This window comes from Arvicanthis niloticus, chromosome 24 (genome assembly GCF_011762505.2).
Source record: "Arvicanthis niloticus isolate mArvNil1 chromosome 24, mArvNil1.pat.X, whole genome shotgun sequence".
Lineage (NCBI taxonomy): Eukaryota > Metazoa > Chordata > Mammalia > Rodentia > Muridae > Arvicanthis > Arvicanthis niloticus.
The window spans coordinates 22,982,321-23,004,100 of NC_133432.1; the positions used below are offsets into that span (position 1 = coordinate 22,982,321).

At 44.1% G+C, this 21,780-nt stretch overlaps 1 long non-coding RNA gene across 1 annotated transcript; it reads right to left on the minus strand.

Moving 5' to 3' along the window:
• Window positions 1-16,245: 16,245 nt before the first annotated feature.
• LOC143437471 (uncharacterized) lies at window positions 16,246-20,016 on the minus strand. Its single transcript, XR_013106927.1, has 3 exons — window positions 19,893-20,016; window positions 19,093-19,186; window positions 16,246-18,257 (listed from the first exon to the last, which is right to left on the minus strand). It is a non-coding gene; the product is annotated as an uncharacterized LOC143437471 (long non-coding RNA).
• Between the last annotated feature and the right edge of the window lie 1,764 nt (window positions 20,017-21,780).

Sequence of the window (21,780 nt, forward strand, 5' to 3'; positions counted from 1 at the left end):
CACTAGGACATTTTCTGTTGCCATAACACACACATCGGAAATTTGATGCGTTACAAAGGAAAGACATAAGACATTTACTTAGCTCACAAACCTGGAGGCTGAAGTCCAAGACTGTGTGTACCATCTGTTCAGACTCTGGTGAGGAGAGAGCCGCCCTAAATGTGAGCGATGCTGTTCCACAGACTGGTGTCTTGGGCTGGACAAAAAGGTCAAAGAGAGTAGGCCACCCTTTCTCTTGTTTCTACGCTTTGTGTAGTGACAGGACTGGTTCATATTCCTGCCATCCTAACTTCCCCGCCATGATGGACTTCATCATCCAACACAGTGGCAGGAAAGCCCACCCTCCTTGCATTGCCTTCCTTAAGCATTTGATCACAGCATCAGGAGAAGCAACTAATTCTGCAGAGGAATATTTACCTGCCTCAAAGCCCTTTGGTTCCCCTCGACCAGAGAATATGATTGTTTCCTCAAGCAGACAGCCCTTTGGGAAGAAAAGAAAAATGGTTATATTGTAAAATACCAATGTCCTTCTCAATGCCAGTGAGAATGACAGCGAGTCCTAGTCCTCCTAGAATACATGTCATCCCAAGAAAGCATAAATGTATCACAAGTCTCCAGGAACACTCTGAAAGCTTCCCTGCTCATCAATAGTATATGTCTCTTGTCAAGCCTGGAGGCAAGAAAGAAGGCAAATTGGGAAGGAGATTTGTAACTGAGTCTTAGAAGAGGAATGGATAAAGACCCTGGAGACATTGGGCCTGGAAGACAGAGGACTTGCTGAGGATTAAGTCATAGGGTCTTTAAAAATTTAAGGACTGTTGTGTTGAAGAGAAAACACATATGTTCCTGGTGGCCCCTCAGAGTAGTGGTACCAATGGATGGACATAACTTGTCCAGAAGAACAGAAGTACAAATGTGCCCCTGATAGAGCTGCTGGAAGGTGGGTTATTAGGGTTGTGTGGTGGATTCATTGTGAAATGTCCCTCATAGGCTCACGAACTTAATGCTTTGGTGTCCAGATGGTGGAGCTATTTTGTGAGGTAGTGCAAACATTATGAAGTAGGGCCTATCTGGAGGAAATAGGTCATCTCCCGGCTCCATCTCTTCCTCCCTCTTTACTGTCTGCCATGAAGTGAGTAGCCTTTTCTTCCATATGCTGCCTCCGCTGCCATGTTTTGTCTCCCTATGGGTCCGGAGTCCACAGAGCTGAAACGTTGTTTGAAAGATTCGAAATAGAGAGCTGAAATAAATCATCTCTTTAGATTGTTGCTACCAAACATTTGCTCACACCAATGTGAAGAGTAACTAACACAGCTTTATACCAGGGAGTGTGAGCACCTCTACCTCTGAAAGTATCTAATCAATTATAGGCTGGTAAAGCCCTTTGTAGGGAGGGCAATGAGGAAAAGTAACAAGTACCTATACTGTCTCAGGTTTACATACATTGTAAGCAAGGGCATGTGCCACAGCATGTGTGGTGATCAGAGGGCAACTTGCTGAAATCAGGTCTTCTTTCAGCCGTTTGAGCTCAAGGGTCAAACTCAGGCTCTCAGGCTTAGAAGCAAGGGCCTTTACCCACTGAGTCCTCTTGCCAGTGACAATCTTGGGTTTAAAATACCTGCTCCTCCATTTTCACTTCTACATCAAGGCTATGTGATCTTAGATAAGCCAAAAGTCTTTTTTCTTTTTCTTTTCTTTTTGTTTTTGTTTTTCTTTTTCTCTTTGTTTTTGTTTTTCGAGACAGGGTTTCTCTGTATAGCCCTGGCTGTCCTGGAACTCACTGTGTAGACCAGGCTGGTCTTGAACTAAGAAATCCTCCTGCCTCTGCCTCCCAAGTGCTGGGATTAAAGGCGTGCGCCGCCACTGCCCGGCGCCAAAAATCATTTTTCAACAAACTACCTTGGTTTTGAATCATGATACCACCACCATCCACATGCCTGTCTGTTGGTTGTTGCTGTTATCAACTTCCCTTAAATATGACAGGTATATCATGTAAAATATGTTTATAAGTTGATTTTTTTGAAACAAGGTCTTTTGGAGCTAAGGAATACTTTGACTTCTGATCTCCTTGCCTCTACCTCCAAGTGCTTGAATCACATGCATGAGCCAGTGTTGTGTGATACTTTTTCTGTTAAGATGGAACACAGATGTCTATTCATTTTAGATAGGGAACCAAACTACAGAGATCAAGGTAATGATGCCACCATACCATTAACTTGGTAAACAAATGAGTTTATTGGGGTTACAGACAGGAGTATGGGTGAAGGTTTGCTTACAGAAGCAAGGAAGACTCAAAGGCAGCTGCATCATTGAAAATTCTACCCCAGCATGGGTAAAAGATGGAATTTCAGAGCTGTTTGCATGGCTTGCACAAAGCTCAAAAGGTCAGAGAGTCTCAATCTCTTCTTCACCTTAGTACTTATATAAGCTGTTGAGCCACCATCTGCCTTGTGCATCTGATCAGTTTCAGAGACTTCCTGAGACTTATGAATTGTTTATTTCATAAGTCTTGATGAGCCACCTTTAGAATTCCTTGACTCTTAACTAACTTCCTTCCAGCATGGAATATTTTCATTTGGAGTAAATTCCTATCTAACAGCCAACATGCTTGGTTTATATTGTTCTGGAGATGGAACTTACTGATTTCCTGCATGGAGGGTAAGTGCTTCACCAGCTGAACTACACTTTATCTTCCTGCTAGTTATAAAAACAAGTTTTTCTGTAAAACAGCATGCTGTGTTTTCTGACAGTAGCTTCAAATATCTGTTTACTGGGTTACTTAATTGTATTAACAGACATTTGGAGAGGTTGCCCTATACCAGCTAAGTTAAAGTGTATCTGTGCTATTCATACACAGTGAGGTCATCTAGCAACATTTTTCTTACAACTTCTCTCACTGACAAGCAAGGTGTGGCTGTGCTTGAAAATGGGTGTGTGAGCCCAGTAGCATAGTGCATGCCTGTCATCCTAGCACTTGGGATGCTGAGGCAGGAGGACTGCAGATTCACAGCAAGTCTATATTACATAGCTCAACCATGCCTCAGAAGGTTTCCGTCTCTGAAAAGGGAAAATAAAGACAAAGGACAAGAATTGAGAAGTGCTCTAGGCTGCACAGAACATAGCTGTGTTCTCCTCCAAAATGATTTCCTTCAACTCTGCCTCTTCATCCTTCACTACCATTGCCTCTGCAGCTACCTCCTCTTCTTCCTTCCTCCTCCTTCCATCTTCTTTCTTCTCTTCTTCCTACTTCTTGCCACCTCCTTCTTCTTATGCTTTTTGTTTTTGAAAGGGTCCCACTAGGTAGCCCTGCCTATCCTAGAACTTTCTATGTAGACCAGGCTGGCTTTAAACTTTTGATGATCCTTTTGCCTCTGTCTGCTGAGTACTGAGATTGTAAATGTGCACCAGCCTACCCAGCAACAAAGTCTTTAAATTACAACATACACACACAGTCACAGAGGCAGGCACACACATATGTATGTATATACATACGTATGTATGTTTGTTTGTTTGTTATATAATGTTTTGAGTCACAGAAGTTTTTTGGTTTGTACTTAGCTGAATAAAAATATAGGAGCTAAATTTGTCTTTTCCCTTAACCTTCAAAAGGGTGTTGTTTGTACACACTTACACAGTGAGTTTTTTCTTACCATAGAATCTACTGAGACTACTAGCATGCCCCCTCTCCCTCCCTCTCTCCTTTTCTCTCTCTCTGTCTCTCTCTCTCCCTCTCCCTTCTTGTCCCTCCTTTCCTTCCACTCTTTTTTCTTCATTTCTCTTTCTTAACCTTATGGAAAATTCAAACATATACACAAAGGGAGAACAAGCATAACGAACCTTGATAAAGAGTTCCTTTAAATATTTCTCCTTTGGAACATTTATGATAATCACCCAGGAAGTGTAGAAAGGCTTCATTTTTTGTGTAAAGTGTAGAATAAATATATTTTATAAAGCGACTCTCAGGAGATATGTACACATGATAAGACTATAAAGATCTTCTAACCTAATAAAAATCAGTAACTCCAGCAGTATAGCAATATCATCAAGTTTCCTTCTCTATTTGTTCAGTTTAATTATTTATTTATTTTTTGCCTTTGTGGGATTATGAATCCAAGGCAACACACTGAAGATACTTGCCCAGGTCTGTGACTTCTGAGCACTTTGTAGGGAAGTGTGGCAGATGTTACACCTAGCCACGTACTCAGTGAAATTATCATGCCCATGGGCTGTTAATCTCATCTCATTGACCCAAGATCCCATAGAATCAACCTATTAAAGGGTTATTTCTTCCATTATTTTATTTCTTGAGACAGAGTCTTACTATGTAGCCTAGACTGTTCTAATCCATGATTCCTCTGGCTCAGCCTCCCAAAGTCTGGGATTACACATACAAACTACTACATCATCCCAGTACTCTGCATCTTGGGGCTGTGGTTTGTGTATGCTTTGTGTTGATCCCTCATGGGTTTATGTGATGGAACTTTGAGCCTCAGTGTGTTGGTATTAGAAGGCAACATGGAAAGTTTAAAAGGGAGGGAATTGAGCTATTTGGGTGTTACGGACCGCTCTGCCTCATGCTTGGGGGCCAAAATGTCACGGACCGCTCTGTCAATGTTGGAACCCGCACTGCCAAAAGCTTTGGGGGCTAAACTGTTAGAGCCCGCACCGCCCCAAGCTGCTCCAGTCAGAGGGTCGGGGTTCAGCAAGAGAGAGAGTGAGGACAGACTTGAAGAATGGAGACCAGACTGAGTATGATTCAATCCTGTTTATTCTTCCGTCTCTCTTCTCTCCAAGTCCATAGTTCCTAGTACCAAGTCTCAGGTATCAAGTCTCAAGTCCTAATTCCAGTCCTAGTTGCTAGTCTCTTTCCCAGTTCCAAGCTACCTGTTTTTCAAGTTCCAAGTCTCAAGTACCCTCTTCTGTCTGCCTCTTGCCTTTCATACGTCTCACTTCTAAGTCTTGCCTTTAAGTCTCACACCTTTAAGTCTCACACACCCAAGGCAAGATCCTGGGTATCTAAAACAAGATGTTATCAGAGTGTGCTCAGCCGTTGTAGGCTGTTGTAAACAAGTCTCTTGTCAGGGTATATGGCTCAAGATGGCTGCAGGGATGATAGCCGCCTTCTGTCAGCTCCCCACATTTGGGATATTACTCTTGGAAAAAATTAAACTGTTCATGTAAAACCCCAGTTAGTTTCTGAGAGTGAGTTGTTAAAACAGTCAGGCTGGCCCCGCCTTACTCTATTAGTCACCTGACTCTATTAGTCACCTTTACTGTCCTTGTGACTAAAATGTCTAACAAAACAAGTTAACAAGAAGAAGAGACTATGGCACTCATTGTTTCTGAAGTTAAAGTCCATAGTGGTGGGGAGATTGTAGTGGAGTTCACACCATTGTGGATGGGAAGCTGCTGGATTCACTTAAAGGCAGACAGGAAAGAGATTGGCTCTCATCGGGCAGTTGGGAAGCCACTCAATTCACAGCATAGTGGACTGGAAGCAGGACCAGAGGTAGATCAGTTCACATCTTGGTGGACAGGAAGCATAGCATCATAGTGGAAGGGAGGCAGATCAGTACACATCGTGACAGACGGGGCAGATCAGTTCACATTGTGGGGGATGGGAGAGCAGATCGGTTCTCATTCATATTATGACAGAGGCAAACAGGAAGCAGAGAGAGAACATGATAAGGGGCCAGGACAAGAAACAGCTTCCAAAGACATGCCTTCAGATACCATTTCATCCCACCAGGCATGCCCCTCCACAACTCCACCTCCCAATAGATTCTATCAATGGCTTTATCCATCAGTTTGGTCAGAGCCCTCATAATTTGTCTCTAATCACTCCCTCACAGACACATCCACAAGTGTGCTTTACAGATCTTCTAGGTGCCTCCCAACCCATTGAAGCTGTCAATCATGATTAACTATCTTGCTATGTGGTCTTTACTCTTCTGCTATTGTCAATGTCCCTTCAGGAAGGTCCTCATAAGAGCTGAGCTGATGTCAGTGGCATACCTTTGAACCTCCAGAAACATGGGTTAAATTAACCTCTTTTTTTTTTTTGAAAGTATTGGGCTTCTGAAATTTTGTTATAGTAATGAAAAGGGCGCTAATACACCCAGGAAGAGGAAGAAAACCATGCTTGATGCTATAGGGCAAACATGGCCGACGTTAGTGCTTATTCAGGGGCTGAAGCAGGTTGAGCAGAAAATCCTGCCCTTGAAGTCTCCATCTGTGAGTGACTCTGTAATGTATGTTATGTTGGTAAATTGTCATATTCTGTTTGAAAAAAAAAAAAAGTGAAAAGCAGGCTTGGAAGGCAGTTGTCCTCCACCCCATTTTCAAACCCAAGTACATGTTTGTTTCCCAGACCTGACAAAAACTCCTGATGTGGGGATGCAAAGGATGCCCACTAACTCTGTGACAGGCATGGGCAGCCCATAAGTGAAACACTGCGTCCTTGAGAACAGCCGGAAGGTGACACATTTCCAACAGAGCTCACTAGTGTTCACCCCATGATAGAAAGGTGCTGCAGAGGGAGAGAGAAGCTAGCTGCAAGTGCAAGCATGGGGAGAAAGCTCAATGGTGACCTCCAGCAGAATACCTCAACTGTTCCAGTTGGTTTCTACCTGATGTTGTGACCTTGAACTTCTGATCCTCACCTCTTCGCCTCCCAAGTGCTGGGATTACCAGTGTTTGTCAGCATGCCTGACTGAAGTGAGACCTTAACAGTACTTACCTAATGGGAGAAGGTTGTGAGAGTTACACAAAACACATTTAAAGAGTAGGATAGTAACAACATTATAGTTAGTAGCAATGAAAATAATTTTCTGGTTGGGGGTCACCACAACATGAAGAACTGTGTTAAGTCTCACAGCATTAGGAAGGTTGAAAACCATTGACTTAAGAGGATTATATGTTCTAGACTGACTTGTTACATGGTACATTTGAGGCCATGCTGGGCTATAGAGCTACATAATGAGTCCCAGGATGCTCTGGACTGAACAGTGAGATCCCGTCTGAGTCCATGCCTGTGGCTTCATCTAATAAAGATCTTGATACAGGATGTGGCAGTGCCTTGTGCTGTCACTTGTTGGCTACCTGAGGACTGGGTGGATTGAGGCTACTGTACATATTAGTCACAGATGCATTTGACTGAATCATGTCCTCAGGTTGCTAAGGACATCCAGGGACCCACACTGTTCTTTGCAATTCAGCAAGTGTTCAAAGGCACCTTGGAGCTGCATATTGTGTCTCTTGGACCTGTCGCTGCCACACTGCTCAGAAATTGGATTCTATGGAGTGGAAACGTGCAGCTTGTTGGCACGGCAACTGGTTCAGAGCAGGGCCAATTCCAGACAGAGAGAGCTCACCTCTGTCAATTGGGTTACAGCCTTCATAAAAACCTGTTTGTTTGTATTCTTTTCTGGATGCTTGGAGGCATCAGGCCACCTCCAGTTCTAAGGGGGTGATGCTCTCCACGCATGCACGGGTGACTCCAGCTGCACGCTTTCCTTTGTATGCCTGACTCCCTAAGTGTGGGGGCTGCTTGGCTTGACAGTGCCAGGTTAATATCTTTCTATTGCATGTGCTCACAGGGAGGGCTCCTGAAGTCTCTCATTTTGCTTTTGGGTAAGTGGAGAGAATCAGGGGTGAGAACTGTAGTTGTTGACATGACTTCCATCCTTTTCCTCTTAGAAAACAGAAGGATGGGGCTGAAGATGTGCCTCAGTTGATAGAGTGCTTGCCAAGCATGCAGGGAGTCCTGGGAATCATTGACAGCATCAAATAAACTGGTCACAGCGGCACCAAGCCTGTCACTCAAATACTTAGGAGGGGGAAGAAGAAGGATTGAAACTTCAAGGTCACCCTCCTTTACATTGCAAGTTCAAAGCCAGCTTGAGTTCCTTGACAATTTGGCTCAAAAAAAAAAAAAAAAAAAAAAAACCAACAAACACAAACAAACAAAAACATAGACAAAAATAAAATCTTACCCCCAAACCCAAATGCAAAACCCTAGAAAGGTAGTTTTCCAAAATACCAAGTTTTGGTTGTGACAAATGGAAATTTATAGCAAGAGAACCTCTGCTGACCTGTTCAAATCTGTCGACAATGCTGTCATGAGCAAAATAAAATATGAAAGTTGGAGAATTTAGGTGCCCCAGGTGGCACAGCGGGAGTTGGTGGCTGATGGGAAATTATTGGCTTACACACTGTCTCTGCCATTTGCAGCCAGCATGATCTTAAGTGGACCTCTTTGAGCCTCCACTTGTACCGAGAAAGAATTTATAATGACATTGTATTGGAGCACTGGCGTGAAATTGTAAAGGATTAAATGTGTGCTGAGCGCTTTTTAAAGCTTAAAGCTTGGTACGAAGCCCGGCTGTGAGGAGCCAGGTACGGTGACAGCTGCCCATCATCTCAGTGCTTGGGATACTTGTGTTTTCTGGACTGCCTGGGCTACAGTGTGAGAATCTATCTCAAAGTAGAATGCAACACCCAGAGTCTGGCTGTGTAAACTAATTTGAGGTGTATTCAAGAGAGATCCTGACATTTGGTTCTAAAAATCATAGAGAATCAACCTGGCAGTGGTGGTGCCTGGCTTTAGTCCCAGCACTTGGGAGGCAGAGACAGGCACATCTCCATCAGTTCGAGGTCAGCCTGATCTACAAAGGGAGTTCCAGGACAGCCAGAGCTACACAGGGAAACCATGGGGGTCGGGGGGCGGGGGGAGAGGGAGAGGGAGGGAGAGGGAGAGGGAGAGGGAGGGAGAGAGTCAGTCTTTCCTTTCCTCCCCTCTTCTTTCTTCTTCCTTTCCTCCTTCTTCCCCTCTTCTTTCTTCATCCATGTATTGAACACATATTCATATAACATGATCCCCTTGGTTCTAGGCATTCTTACATGCTGGTGACATAATCAACAAAAAAGGAAGAGACTAATCCTTGTTTTTCTGAGCTGACTTCTGCTAGAAAGAGCTACAGACACAGAGCAGCACTCCAGATGATGTTAAAGTGACAAACAGAGGGGAGGAGGCAGGATGGAGACCAGGGAAGTTCAGTGTCTCAGCTGTAAATACCACATCAAGGATGTCCCCACTGAGATGATGACATTCTAATAAAGACTTGAAAAGGCAAGTAAGTGAACCACAAGGAAGTACCTGGGAGGACGCCTTCCAGGCAGAAGGGGATAGCACATGTAGATGTTCCCCAGAATGCACAAATGTCTCTGGGGTGCACGTGTGTGTGTGTGTGTGTGTGTGTGTGTGTGTGTGTGTGTGTGTGTATAGATGTCCCTGGAGAGTACCAGTGTCACTGAATAAGTGAGAGAGCACATCAGCTCAGAAGCAGACACTGGAAGGCTTTGAAGTCACTCTCTGCCCCGTGAGAGTGTGTGTGTATCTCTGTGTGTGAGTGTCTGTCTGTGTGTGTATCTCTGTGTGTGTGTGTGGTGTGCACACAGGCAGGTGCATGTGTGTGTGCAGATGTGTGTGGAGATCTGAGGACAATCTCAGATATTGTTTCTCTGGCACCATTGACTTTCTCTGAAAAAGACTCTCTCACTGGTCTAGAGTTTAACAAGTAGTTAGGCTTGTTGGGAAGTGAACCCCAAGGATCTACCTGTCTCCAGCTCCCAGCACTAATATTATAATCACAAGCTACAGTGCTTGATCCTTTTTAATATGATGTCTGAAGATCAAACTCTTATCTTTGTGTCTATAGGCTGAGCACTTTACTGACTGAGCTGTCTCTTCAGCCCCTCTGTAGTTTTATTTTTGAAAACAGGTCGGGAACCAGTTAGGCAGTAGTTTAGGTACATAGAGACTCTAGGGGAAAGCAATATTGCTTTTACCTGCCTGTCTTTGCTTTCTGGTAGGGACTCTGTCCTACTGTGATCATTCTTCATTGACCTGGGACCCCAGCTCCTTCAGCCTCCCAGTGTAGACTGAAGACCAATAGTTCTTCAGGGACCCTTCAGGCCTTCAGCACCAGATTGGGACTGCTACTACCCCCAACTTCATGGACTGAATGGCTACCAGGTTCTCAGTCTTTCCAGTGTGGAGACAGCCTCAGTTGGAACACCCAGCCTCTATTGCACACGCTGATCTAGTAAATCTCCTTTGTTGTATATATTCATTCTATCGGTTCTGTTTCTTCATATTGGAACATGGTCTCAAAGAGATAGAAGAGGAGGAGGGAGAATACAGGAAGACAGGACCATGACAGCTTGGAAGGATGGGCAACCTCTTACCTGACAGGGAAGACAGGTAGAGAGTAGATTAGGGCAAGTACCCTCAACCCAGCATTTGACACATTAAGTCTGAGATGTCTGTTTGTCATCTCAGCCGGAGTACACTTCTGGACATATGAGTGTAAGCCTGTGATTCAGCCTTCAGTCACGCTACATTGTGTGTCATCTCTTGCTATTTCTCTTCAGCACTTATGCCCTTTACTGGACACACCAGCCCTGCACGTTTCCTGAATCATGGAGGTAGTCGCTTGCCTTGCGTTTCTCACGCTCCACTTGGATGAGCTGCCTTTCTCTCTCCCTCTTAGCTGTATGTATTTCAACGTACTCTTCACAAATCAGGGGCCGAGCATGGAGTGGCTTTCCAACAGTGATGTCGGGAGCTGGTGGAGAATGTAGCGCTTCACTGATTCTTGAGAGGGAGGATCCCAAGTATGCCGGTGTTGGTTTTGCATTTTTGCCAGTGTAGAAAATACCTAAGAAAACAACCCAAAAGAGGGAGGATGTATTTTGGCTCACAGTTATAGAGGTCTCAGTCCATGGCCAGCCGCTCTTACCCTGAGCTTCATTGTTGCTTTGGGTCTGAAAAAAAAAAAAAAAAAGAAAAGAAAAGAAAAGAAACCCAGAAAACAAAAAAACTCATGGCAGTACAAACATGTAATGGCAGCTGCTCACTTGTGGTAACCAGAAAGCACAGATAATAAATGGATGCTGGTGTTTTCTTACTTTTGTTTCGATCCCAACCAGGCTCCAGATTACTAGACGGCAGTGCTCATACTCAGGAAGAGTCCAGTGCTCTGAATTACTCTCTTCCTCTTCTTCCTTCCATCTTCTCCTCACAGCCTCCTCCTCATCTTCCTCATCCTCATCCCCTCTTTCTTCTTCTCTTGCTTCTTCTTGAGACACTGTTCCACTATTTAGCTCAAGCTGTTTTTAAACTCGGGATATGACTCAAGCTGGCCTTGAACCATATACCTCCCGGTTCAGCTTCCCAAGTGCTGGGACTTGGTCATGCACCATTCATCACTCTTAACTTTTTTTTATTTGCTTGGTGGCATCCAATTTGCACCCTGCCCCCTGTCTCAGCCATCCACGTGCTGGGACTTGGCTGTATCATTATTTTCCTTACTGATTTACCCAAGGCTGGCTCTGTGCCACGACTTTGGTAAGAATTCCATAGCTATTGTTTTCCAAGTGTGTGTGTGTGTGTGTGTGTGCGTGTGCGTGTGTGTGTGTGTGCGTGTGTGTGTGTGTGTGTACACGAGTGTGTGTATGAGTATGTGGGTAGAGGTGTGTGCATACATGGAGGCCAGGAGCCAACCTCAGGTGTCTTTCCTCAGATGTTGTCTGCCTTACATTTTGAGACACGGTCTCTTTTTGGGCCTTGCCAAGTAAGTGAAGTTGGCTGCTCAGGTAGCCTCAGAGAAAGCCACTTGTCTCTGCCTTCCAAGTGTTTGTATTATGAATGTACATCATCATGCCCCACTTTATTTATTTATTTAATATCTGACCTACTTATTTTACATCCTGACTGCAGTTTCCCTCCCTCTTCTCTAGTCCCTCCCTCTCTCCCTCCCCACCAGTTGCAGTAAGACTATGACTTCTTCTGCTATTAAGGCTGAAGACGCCATGAATTTTTAATGTTGGCTTTTGGGATCGAACCCTGGTCCTCATGCTTGCATGGCTAGCACATTACAAACTGAGCTATCTCCCCAGCCCAGTTTCATAGCTTTGGGAAGCTTCATTTGATCTTTATATCTACATTTTGCCTGCTGTAAATAGCTCCATTTTGCAGATGAGGAAACTGTGGCCCAGAACAGATATTCAAAACCACCCCTTTTACTTGGAGCATGGGAATGGTGTTCAGAGCCACCAACGATGTGTTTTTCTGCAAGTCATTTAATTTTTTTTGAGACTCAGCAGTCCCTACCCATTTCGTCATATTGATGAAGCATAACAGGGGGCAATGGATGTAAGAGTACTTAATAAATTGTCATTTTTATTATAAGTATAAATAATAATTTATAATCCATCTTTAATTCCACTGTTGTGGAATTAAACTATCTTTATTTACTCAGATTGTCAGAATAATTTTGCAATTAATAGTGTATGTAGCTTTATTATTTCACTAATCTCTAAATATTCCTTAGGGGTGCCAGGTGTGGGGTTATATAGCTGCAATCTCAGCATTTGGGGTGCAAAAGAAGAAAGACTAAGAGTTGAAGGCTAGCCCGAGCCAAGGACAGGTTCAAGTTCAAGGACAGGTGAGTTTTACTCTCTACACAATACTCTAACACCAGACAACTTCTAAAATACTCTTAACTGTGCCAGCAAGATGGCTTGCCTGGCAAAGGTGCCTGCTGCCAAAGCTGATGACCTGAGTTTGAACCCAGGGACCCACATGGCAGAAGAGACCCGGCTCCTGTAAGTCATCCCTTGACCTCCACCAAAGCCAGCACACCATGATGTGTCTCCTAACACGCAATGAATAGATAAAGTGCAATAAAACACTACTAGTCACACTGTAGTTTCTCTTCATGTTTCAGAAAACCCTTTCACCTCATAAAATACTTCTGGTGTCAGGGGTCACAGCACTCTTTGAATGGATATTTCTTGGATCACAAGAAAAACTTCTTGTTGGCTTCTTTTCCCTAGACAGGCTCTTCTGTAGTGCAAATTGCCTTTGAACTTGATGTACAGCAGGCCAAGATTACCTTGAACTCTTGTTCCCCTGCTTACATCTGGGATTCCAGGTGTGTGCCACCATGCCCAGCTAACATCGAACAGTTTTGTACAGACCAATTTACTGATATCCTCTCTCTCTCTCTCTCTCTCTCTGTGTGTGTGTGTGTGTGTCTTTGTCATAAATTGTCAAGTTCTCTCTCAGCTTATATATTGGAACTTTACCTGTTTTGTATTCATGTGTGTTGGTTGCTTATATGTCACAGACAGGAACACTTTGTTTCATCTGTTGTGAATGTTTTCTCTGGATATCTTTGCTTTGATTTCTAGTCGCACAGAGCAGCTGTGTCAAGTAGCTGTTTACTTTTATATTGTACAGACTGTTCTCGGTGCTGTCTTTCAACCTAACCCATGTGCTTACATCAGCAGCACATATAGGAGACTGTGGTCCCTGCTCAAGGATGATGTGAATTCATGACCTGCTCCAGTGTGTGTGTGTGTGTTGAGGTTTGGTCTGTGGTTATGTATTGTAACGTTAAATACTGGCCCACAAGGTCTGGTTGCCTCCAGGGACAAGGGAATCCTCACATACATGAAGTAATGCTATGTAACTTTTCTCCTTAATTTAAAACTATTGGTTGAGTAAAGATGCCTATAGCTGGGCAGAGGAGAGGTAGGAGGGGCTTCAGTTCCCAGGGCTTGGGGTCTGAGCATAGATGACAAAGAGAGAGGAGAGACAATGCAGAGAGAGGAGAAGATGCCAAAGGGTAGGTGAATCATGAAAACATGGCAATGAGGGCTGGCCCATTGGAGTAAGAATGGCCCAGGCAGAACATGGTAAGTGATATCATGTGACAGGGAAGTAGGCATAATAGTTTATAGGGTTGATATCTGTCCAGCTCTAGTTTGTTAAGGCTTCTTGTAAATATAACAGTTTTGTGCCTTTTATTTGGAACCAAATGACCAAAAGTGGGGTAGAAACTCCCTATTAATTTTAATATGTCCACATGCAGAGGACAAACCTTTCCTTGGTTCTTAGTGCTGTCTATCTTGTTCTTATGATGCAGGGTCACTCAGTTACCCAAAACTTGACAAGTAGGCTAGGCTGACTGGCCAGTAAAACTCAGGGCCTATCTGCCTGTCTTTACACGACCATGCTTGGCTATATTTATTTATTTACTTATTTAAACTATGGCTTCTAGGCATTGAATTCAGACCCTCATGTTTCTGTGGCAAACATTTCATGCACTGAGCCAACTCTCCAACCTTTTCATATATATATGTGTGTGTGTGTCTCTGTGTGTGTATATATGTATATGTATACATATATGTATATATATATATATATGCATACGGATAGATAGATACAGATATATACATTTATTTATTTGGGGGCATGAGGTACTGAAGAGGTCAGCTTAGGAACTTTGGAACACTTGTCCCTCTGGAATGGAGAGGCTAATTAACATACCTCAGACAACAGGGGATAGAACCGACCTGTGAGCTGTGGGTCGGGACACATTCCACAGAATGGACCCTTGGCCACCCATAGACAAGGGAAGTCCTTGCCACCTCATTCCCTAAGGACCAATCAGTTTAAAAGTTACACTGTTCTGCCAGTCATATTGTACCTAGTCACTGTTTCTCTAGTCTACCCCTAAAAACTGTATAAAGGCTCACTGAATGAGCTGCTTGCGGTCCCTGCCTTCGGGTGCAGGATGACCCCAATGCGTTGGAACAATAAATTTCTCTCGCTTTTTGCATTGATTCTCAGTTCCGTGTGGTTCACTCAGGGGGTCCCAGGTAAGCTAAGGCTCACCAGAGTCTTACAGTACCAGGACCTATGTCTGTGTAGGTCAAAAGACAACTGTGACAGTCTATTTTTTCCTTCTACAGTGTGGGTCCTGGGGATCGAATCAGGTTGTCAGGATTAGGAATAAATACCCTTACCTACTGAGACATCCTGCCAGCTCCTCTTCTTTATCTTTTATACTCTGATTATATCTCAAGCTAGGCACAGTGGCATGCACTTATAGCCCTACCTACTTGGGAGGCTTAACAAGGAGGATCACTTGAGTCCAGAAGTTCAAGACCAGCTTGGATAGCATAGTGAGACATCTCTACACTCTTTTCTCTTAAAAAGTTGTATGTCAGCAAAATTGTTAACAACACATCAAAGCCAACCACATAGGGAATCCATTGTTATAAAGATCTGCAAAATCATAGCAGCGCATGCTCCTTTTGGGAGCTGATGACTTTCTTTCATCTTTTTCTGTCCGTGTTTACATGAACCTGCACCTCTGATTTTCTTTTCACCTGTTCTATCTTTATCATCCTTGCCTGATACACACAAAGTGCTCAACTTCCTTTTTGTTCTGGATGGGTATTCTATTAGTTATTTTCTCGTTGCTGTGACAAAATCCCTGAGAGGAAGCTACCCGAGGAAGAAAGGGTTCATGTTGCTCACAGTCTGAGGGTGCACAGTCCAACACGGCAGGGGAGGCATGGCAGCAGGAGCATGAGGCAGACAGTCACACTGTATTCATGGTTAGGAAGCAGAGAGAGATGGATGCCAGTACTCAGTCCCCCTCCCCCATCTCTGCTTTTTGTTTTCAGTTCAGGACCTGAGACAGAATGATGCTGCCTTCATTCTGGGAGTATATTCCTTATTAATTTCAACCAACCTAGAATCTCATAGAGGAGTCTGAAAGTTTACTTCCAAGACTCTAGAACCTCCCAAGATAACAATTAACATTGACCACCACAGATATTTTGTACAATGTTTAATCTATCTCTCTCTCTCTCTCTCTCTCTCTCTCTCTCTCTCTCTCTCTCTCTCTCGATAGAATCTCATTATTGTAGCCCAGGCTAGCCTTGAACTCTCCACCTTTGGCCACCTCCTGTCTCAGCCTCCTGAGTACTGATATTACAGATTTCTGCTGCTATGGTTAACCATCCTCCCACCCCACCTGGTTCAGAAATCCCAACATTATTCTGGTAGAAATATTGAGACCAACTTTATTTTTGAGTTGTTATTTAATAAATCTCTCAACTTCTCAACAATTATGCTTTTTAGAATTATACTTCCTAGATTCTTTTTAATAATCTGTACCTTTCCAGAAATTATTTATGTCACTGAGGATTACAATATATTTGTTTACAAGTACATGTAACTTTCTCTTTGGAGTTGGGTGAAAAACATATTTTCTATAAATGGTCTTATCTCCTTGCTCATTTCTAATTAAAAATATTCCCTTAATTAGATTTGTCAGTTTGCTTGTTTATGTTAGCAGTTTTATCAAAAAGAAAAAAAAGAATAACATTTGAACCAATTTATTATGCTGTTGCTTGTGCTTTAACTGTATTTCATCTTTGTTTACTGCATCATTGAGAATTGCTTTTCTGTTTAACTTTTAAACAAGAGGCTTTGTTAATATCCACTTGGATAATCCCAGCGTGAATAGAATTCTGAAAGACTAGGATGCGAGGTAAGAGAGAAGGGGGTGTATCATCAGTGTCTATCCATTAGAGACCAGTGTGTGTGTGTTAGGGGAATGTAGGGGGCGGTTCAAGAGCCCACACCAGCTAGCTCAGTGGAAGATAGTCAAGTACAGGGAACTAGCTGTCAAATATGGGCAGAGCTGAAAAGCCAAGAGGGCTGGTGATTCATCTCAGATAAGCAACAGAGGCAATCTGCTGCTTCTGCCCACACACAGCTGGGCTGGAGCAACCTATTGAGAGGGAGGGGGAGTTATCAGACCCCAGAGAGTAGTCTCACCTGGTGGGGGCCAGATGCTCAGCTCTGATGAGAAACTACAGAAGGCAGAGATGGGGCAGCACCTGGGGGAAGGCAGGGGAAGGGATGATCTGGATGTTCTGACTTCCAGAATCTTCTGCCACTGCCTGTCTTTGGAGGAACTCATTAGAAACGAAATGGCAAAGGAAGCTGAGAATTTTCTTTGTGGAGGTCAGCTCTCCATGGTTTAAGAATAAAGAAGGCAGTCTGTGGGCCTGAGAACAATGGCCAGTGGACCCTCTAAGACTGGTTAGGTGGAAGTGTTTATGAAGCTATGGTAGTTTTGTCCTTTGTGCTGTTATAACAAAATTGTGATGGTTAGAATAGCAATGGCCCCTGTAGACTCATGTGTTTGAATGCTTTGCCATAGGGAGTGGCACTATTAGGAGGTGTGGCCTTATTGGAGTAGGCGGGCCTTGTTGGAGGAAGTGTGTCACTGTGGTGGGCTTCAATGTCTCAAAAATGCTCAAGCTACACACAGAGTGGTACATAGTCTCCTTTTGCTGACTGCGGATCAAGATGTAGAACTCTCAGCTCCTCCAGCACCATGTCTGCCTAGATGAGGCCATGCTTCCTGCCATGATGATAATGGACTGAACCTCTTCACTGACCCCCACACCGTCTAGATTTGGTTGAAGTTGTGTCTTCATGGATCCTAGACTGGCTTTGAACTGACTACATAGCTGTATTAGCTGGTTTTGTGTGTCAACCTGACACAAGCTAGAGTCATCATAGAAGAAGAAACCTCCGTTGAGGAAATGCCTCCATGAGATCCAGCTATTAGGCATTTTCTCAATTAGTGATCAATGGGGTAAAGCCCAGCCCATTGTCAGGGGCTCTATCCCTGGGCTGGTGGTCCTGGATTCTATAAGAAAGCTCAGCAAGCCATGAGGAGCAAGCCAGTATGCAATACCACTCCATGGCCTCTCCATCAGCCCTTGCCTCCAGGTTCCTGCCCAGTTTGAGTTCATGTCCTGACTTCCTTTGGTGATGAACAGCAATGTAGAAGTGTAAGCCGAATAAACGCTTTCCTCCACCAACTTGCTTTTTGGTTATGGTGCTTCATCACAGCAATAGAAACCCAAACTAAGCCGGTGATGGCCTCAGATTTCTGATCTTCTTGTCTTTACCTCCTGAGTTCTGGAACTACAATTGGGAGGCACCATGCTCAGTTTGTATAGTTCTGGGGATGGAACCAAGGACCTCATGCATGCTTGGCAAGTACTGCACCAACCAGGCCACATCCCACCCCTGAAGTTATGGTGTTTAGTCTTGAATTTGCTAGGCAATCTCTTAGAAGGATTTTGGAGACCTTTCCAATACATGGTAATATTCTACCATGGAGAGCAAAGGCTGTACTGAGAGGAATGGTTGGACTGGCTTACATGAAGATTTATATGGATCAGTTTAACTTCTAAAGTGTTCTTCCATTTCCGTTCTGTTCTCCAAAGCAGGAGATTGCTGGTGTTCTCCAAAGGGAAGTTTCAAGGATTTAGCAAATGCCAGTCCTGTGTCTAACATCCCGATCTTCTCCCTTAAAGGTGAGAGAGAGAAGTATAGAATTTGGCTTACAGGAAATTGCTGGTGGAGCTGGAGAGGAGAGTGAGGGCACACACATGAAGAACTGGGGCAAGGCGTGATCTCGTGTATTAGCATACGATAATTAGCGTAGATTCAAGGGCCAAATTGAGTGATTCCAATAATTAGCGAACAGGGTAGTGTGTTGTAAGATGGGGATTACGTGCTGTGCATAGTAAGTGTGAAGTCAGAGAGAAAAAGGAGATAAAGGAAGCCTGGGCAAGGAGAGAAGGCTTCAGAAGGGTGTAGGATCCGCTGTGAGCAATGGCTGGAAGATGGCTTTAAAATGGAGGAACATCAGATATTAGGTTAAAGGAATTGGAAATCAAACATAAAATGAATTGAATAAGAAGTCTACCATGGTGGCACATGACTATAATCCTGGTCATTGAGAGGCAGAAGAGGGGGATTGCTATGAGTTCTGGGCCACCCCAGGCTACATAGTATGGTCTTGTCTCCGTTTTTAGAAGTTTGTTTTTAAAGGGGCTGGTGGGCGAAGTTGTTTGCTGTGCAAGCATAATGGTGTGCCTGCACCTCTGGAATCCAAATAAATGGTGGGAGGAGACATCTGAGCCCCACAGTTGTCTTTTGCCTTCCATGAGAGAGTACCTTTAGATGCTGCCCCACCCTCTTCACAACACACACACACACACACACACACACACACACACACACACACACACATTTAAAAAGCCATCTCATAAAAACAAAACAGAAAATCTGTACCATTCAAGCACATTTACCATTGTGACTTAGAAAACAGTTAACGGGCTGGGGTTCACCCTTCTTACCGTTCTGCAAACCACTTCTTCCTTCCAGCATCCAGAATGGAACAGGAATACTGGAGATGGGTCACAACGTCTGCCACAGGCTGCGTATTGCTTCCTTTGAAACAGACACAGAGGGAGGAAGTGTGCTAAACAGGCCCAGACAAAGGAAAAAATTGAGAAGTAACCCACAGGAGACGTTCTTCCAGCAGGAGGAAGATAATCCATTAGTATGTTAATGGTTCTTTGACATTATCTTTGAAGTTCAAGGCCACTGTTGCTTAGCCAGAGCTGTAGAGGAGAGCATGTATGCACTGACTTTTAATCTCTTTGAAAACAGACTCTCTCTCTCTCTTCCCCCTCTGTCTCTGTCTCTGTCTCTCTTTCTCTCTCTGTGTGTGTGTGTGTGTGTGTGAGAGAGAGACAGAGAGAGAGAGAGAGAGAGAGAGAGAGAGAGAGAGAGAGAAACAGACAGACAGACAGACAGACAGACAGAACATGGAGGCTAAAGGATGTTGGATCCCCTGGAGCTGGAGTTACAGATGTTTATAGCTCACCTGATGTAGATGCTGGGAATTGAATTCAGGTTCTCTGGAAGAGCAGCAAGTTCTCTTAACTGCTCAGCCATCTCTGCAGTGAGCCCCCTCCCTCTCCTCCTCCCTCTCTCCTCCCCCTCTTTCTTTCTGTCTCTGTCTCTCCTTTTTCACAGTGTTGAAGTTTAGATATGAAAGGTCCCCTACCAGACCGGTTTGTTTGGAGTTTTGGTCCCTAGCTGGTGCTGCTGTTTGGGGAGGCTATAGAACCTTTAGGAGGCAGAACCTTACAGAAGGAAGTGGGTCACTGGAAGTGGGTTAGCTAGCTCCGGGTCTGTACTCTGGTTTCTGGTTTCACCAGGATAGGAGGAGGTAGGCTTTTCAGCTTCACACTCCTGACACCTTGGAGTCCCCTGAGGCCACACCCTCCTCATCACAATGGACAGAACCTTCTGAAAGTATGAGTCCAAATAAACCCTCCATTCATTAGCTTTGGTCAGGTATTATGATCACAGCAACAACACAGTGTGTTAGTATTCTTTTGCTGGGAAGAGACACCATGACCACAGCAACTCTTAAAAAGGACATTTCATTGGGGCTGGCTTATAGTTTGGGGGTCTAGTCATTATCATCAAGGCAGACAGCATTGTGGTATGAAGGCAGAAGGCAGACTTGGTGCTGGAGAGGTAGTTCTATATCCAGATCCGCAGGTAGCACAAAGAGTGAGACACTGGGCCTGACTTGAACATCTGAGACCTCAAAGCTTGGACCCCAGTGATACACTTCCTCTAACAAAGCCACCCCTCCTAATAGTGCCACTCCCTGTGGGCCTAAGGGGGCCATTTTATTCGAACCACCACACAGAGAGTGCTCTCCCACTGGAAGCTTTAGCACCACCTTTGCGTGAAGCTGAGGTTAGTAGGGTCCTGTGTCTCACCAGTTTTTGGATTTGGGGATTAAGCCATAAACCGATCTAAGCTACCTTGGGAAACTTTGATAAAGTAACTCACCTCCTATATTTGCATTTTAATGGAGGCTCTCAATGTCTTAACAGCAGAAGGGTTGTAATTCTAGGCACCCTGGTAAGCAGCTTGGAAAAATACTTTTCTCCAGAGGAGGCTTTTACTGCCCCTTAAATCTTATCGAAGAGCTCTGCAGCCAGGACTGGGTGAGTCTTGCAGGTGATTTCCTTCTCCTCCTAATCTGGATACCTCCTGGGAAGAAGGCACAACGGTAACAACTCAGGTCCCATTTTTATTAAGTGTATTGGCAAGAGAAAAGGAAGGAGAAATTATTCAGAACAGGACTCAGGTATGTGCTGAGAAAAACAAAAGAGATTCTGCTTCTCTGTCCTCAGCTAAAACCCATTGGACTGTATCCTGGAATGGTTCTGAGTTTCCATCAAAGACAACCTGGCTTCCCCCCACCCCCACCCCCACCCCCATCTTTGAGGTTGGAAAGAACAGTTAGGTTTCTTTCCTACTGTTTGACATTTTTCCATGCTTGTTGCTAAATCTCTGACAGGAGCATTAGCTGGGCTGAGGAATAATGGTGTTGTAAGAATGCTGATAATGGCCCAGGGAAAAAAAAGTATGTATAATACATACCTTGACATTGAATCTCTGAATGCTTTAATAGGGGATATGCACAGACAGAGAGGCCTTTTGTGTTGACATGAATGTAAGTGTTACCTTTCTTCTCAATGAGAAACATAAAGAGCTGGAGAAGAAAATAGACGGGAAATATTCAAATATTTTCCTTAGGGGACTTTGATGTACTATATGCCTATTGGTTCTTTTTAAATTTCCTCAAGTGTTAAAGAGAATGAGAGTGAATGAGAGCAAGATAGGTGATAGAGTGTGTGGAGTTTCCTGGTGTTTTCTGGAAGCTAGCTGCAGATGTAAGGATCTTATTCAAACATGCTGGGATGGTTAATATTGATGGTCAATTTGGCGGGATCTAGAAGCATCCAGGAGACACCTTCTGAGCATGACTGTGAGGGAGTTTCTACACTGGGCTAATTGAAATGGTGTGACATACTCTGAATGTGGGCGGCACCATTCCCTAGGCTAGGGTCCTAGACTGATTAAAAAGGAGGAGCCGAGCCAAGGACCAGCATTTCCTGCTCAAACTTCCTGATGATGAGTCAAGGTAAATCCTTCTCCCTTAAGTCACTGTT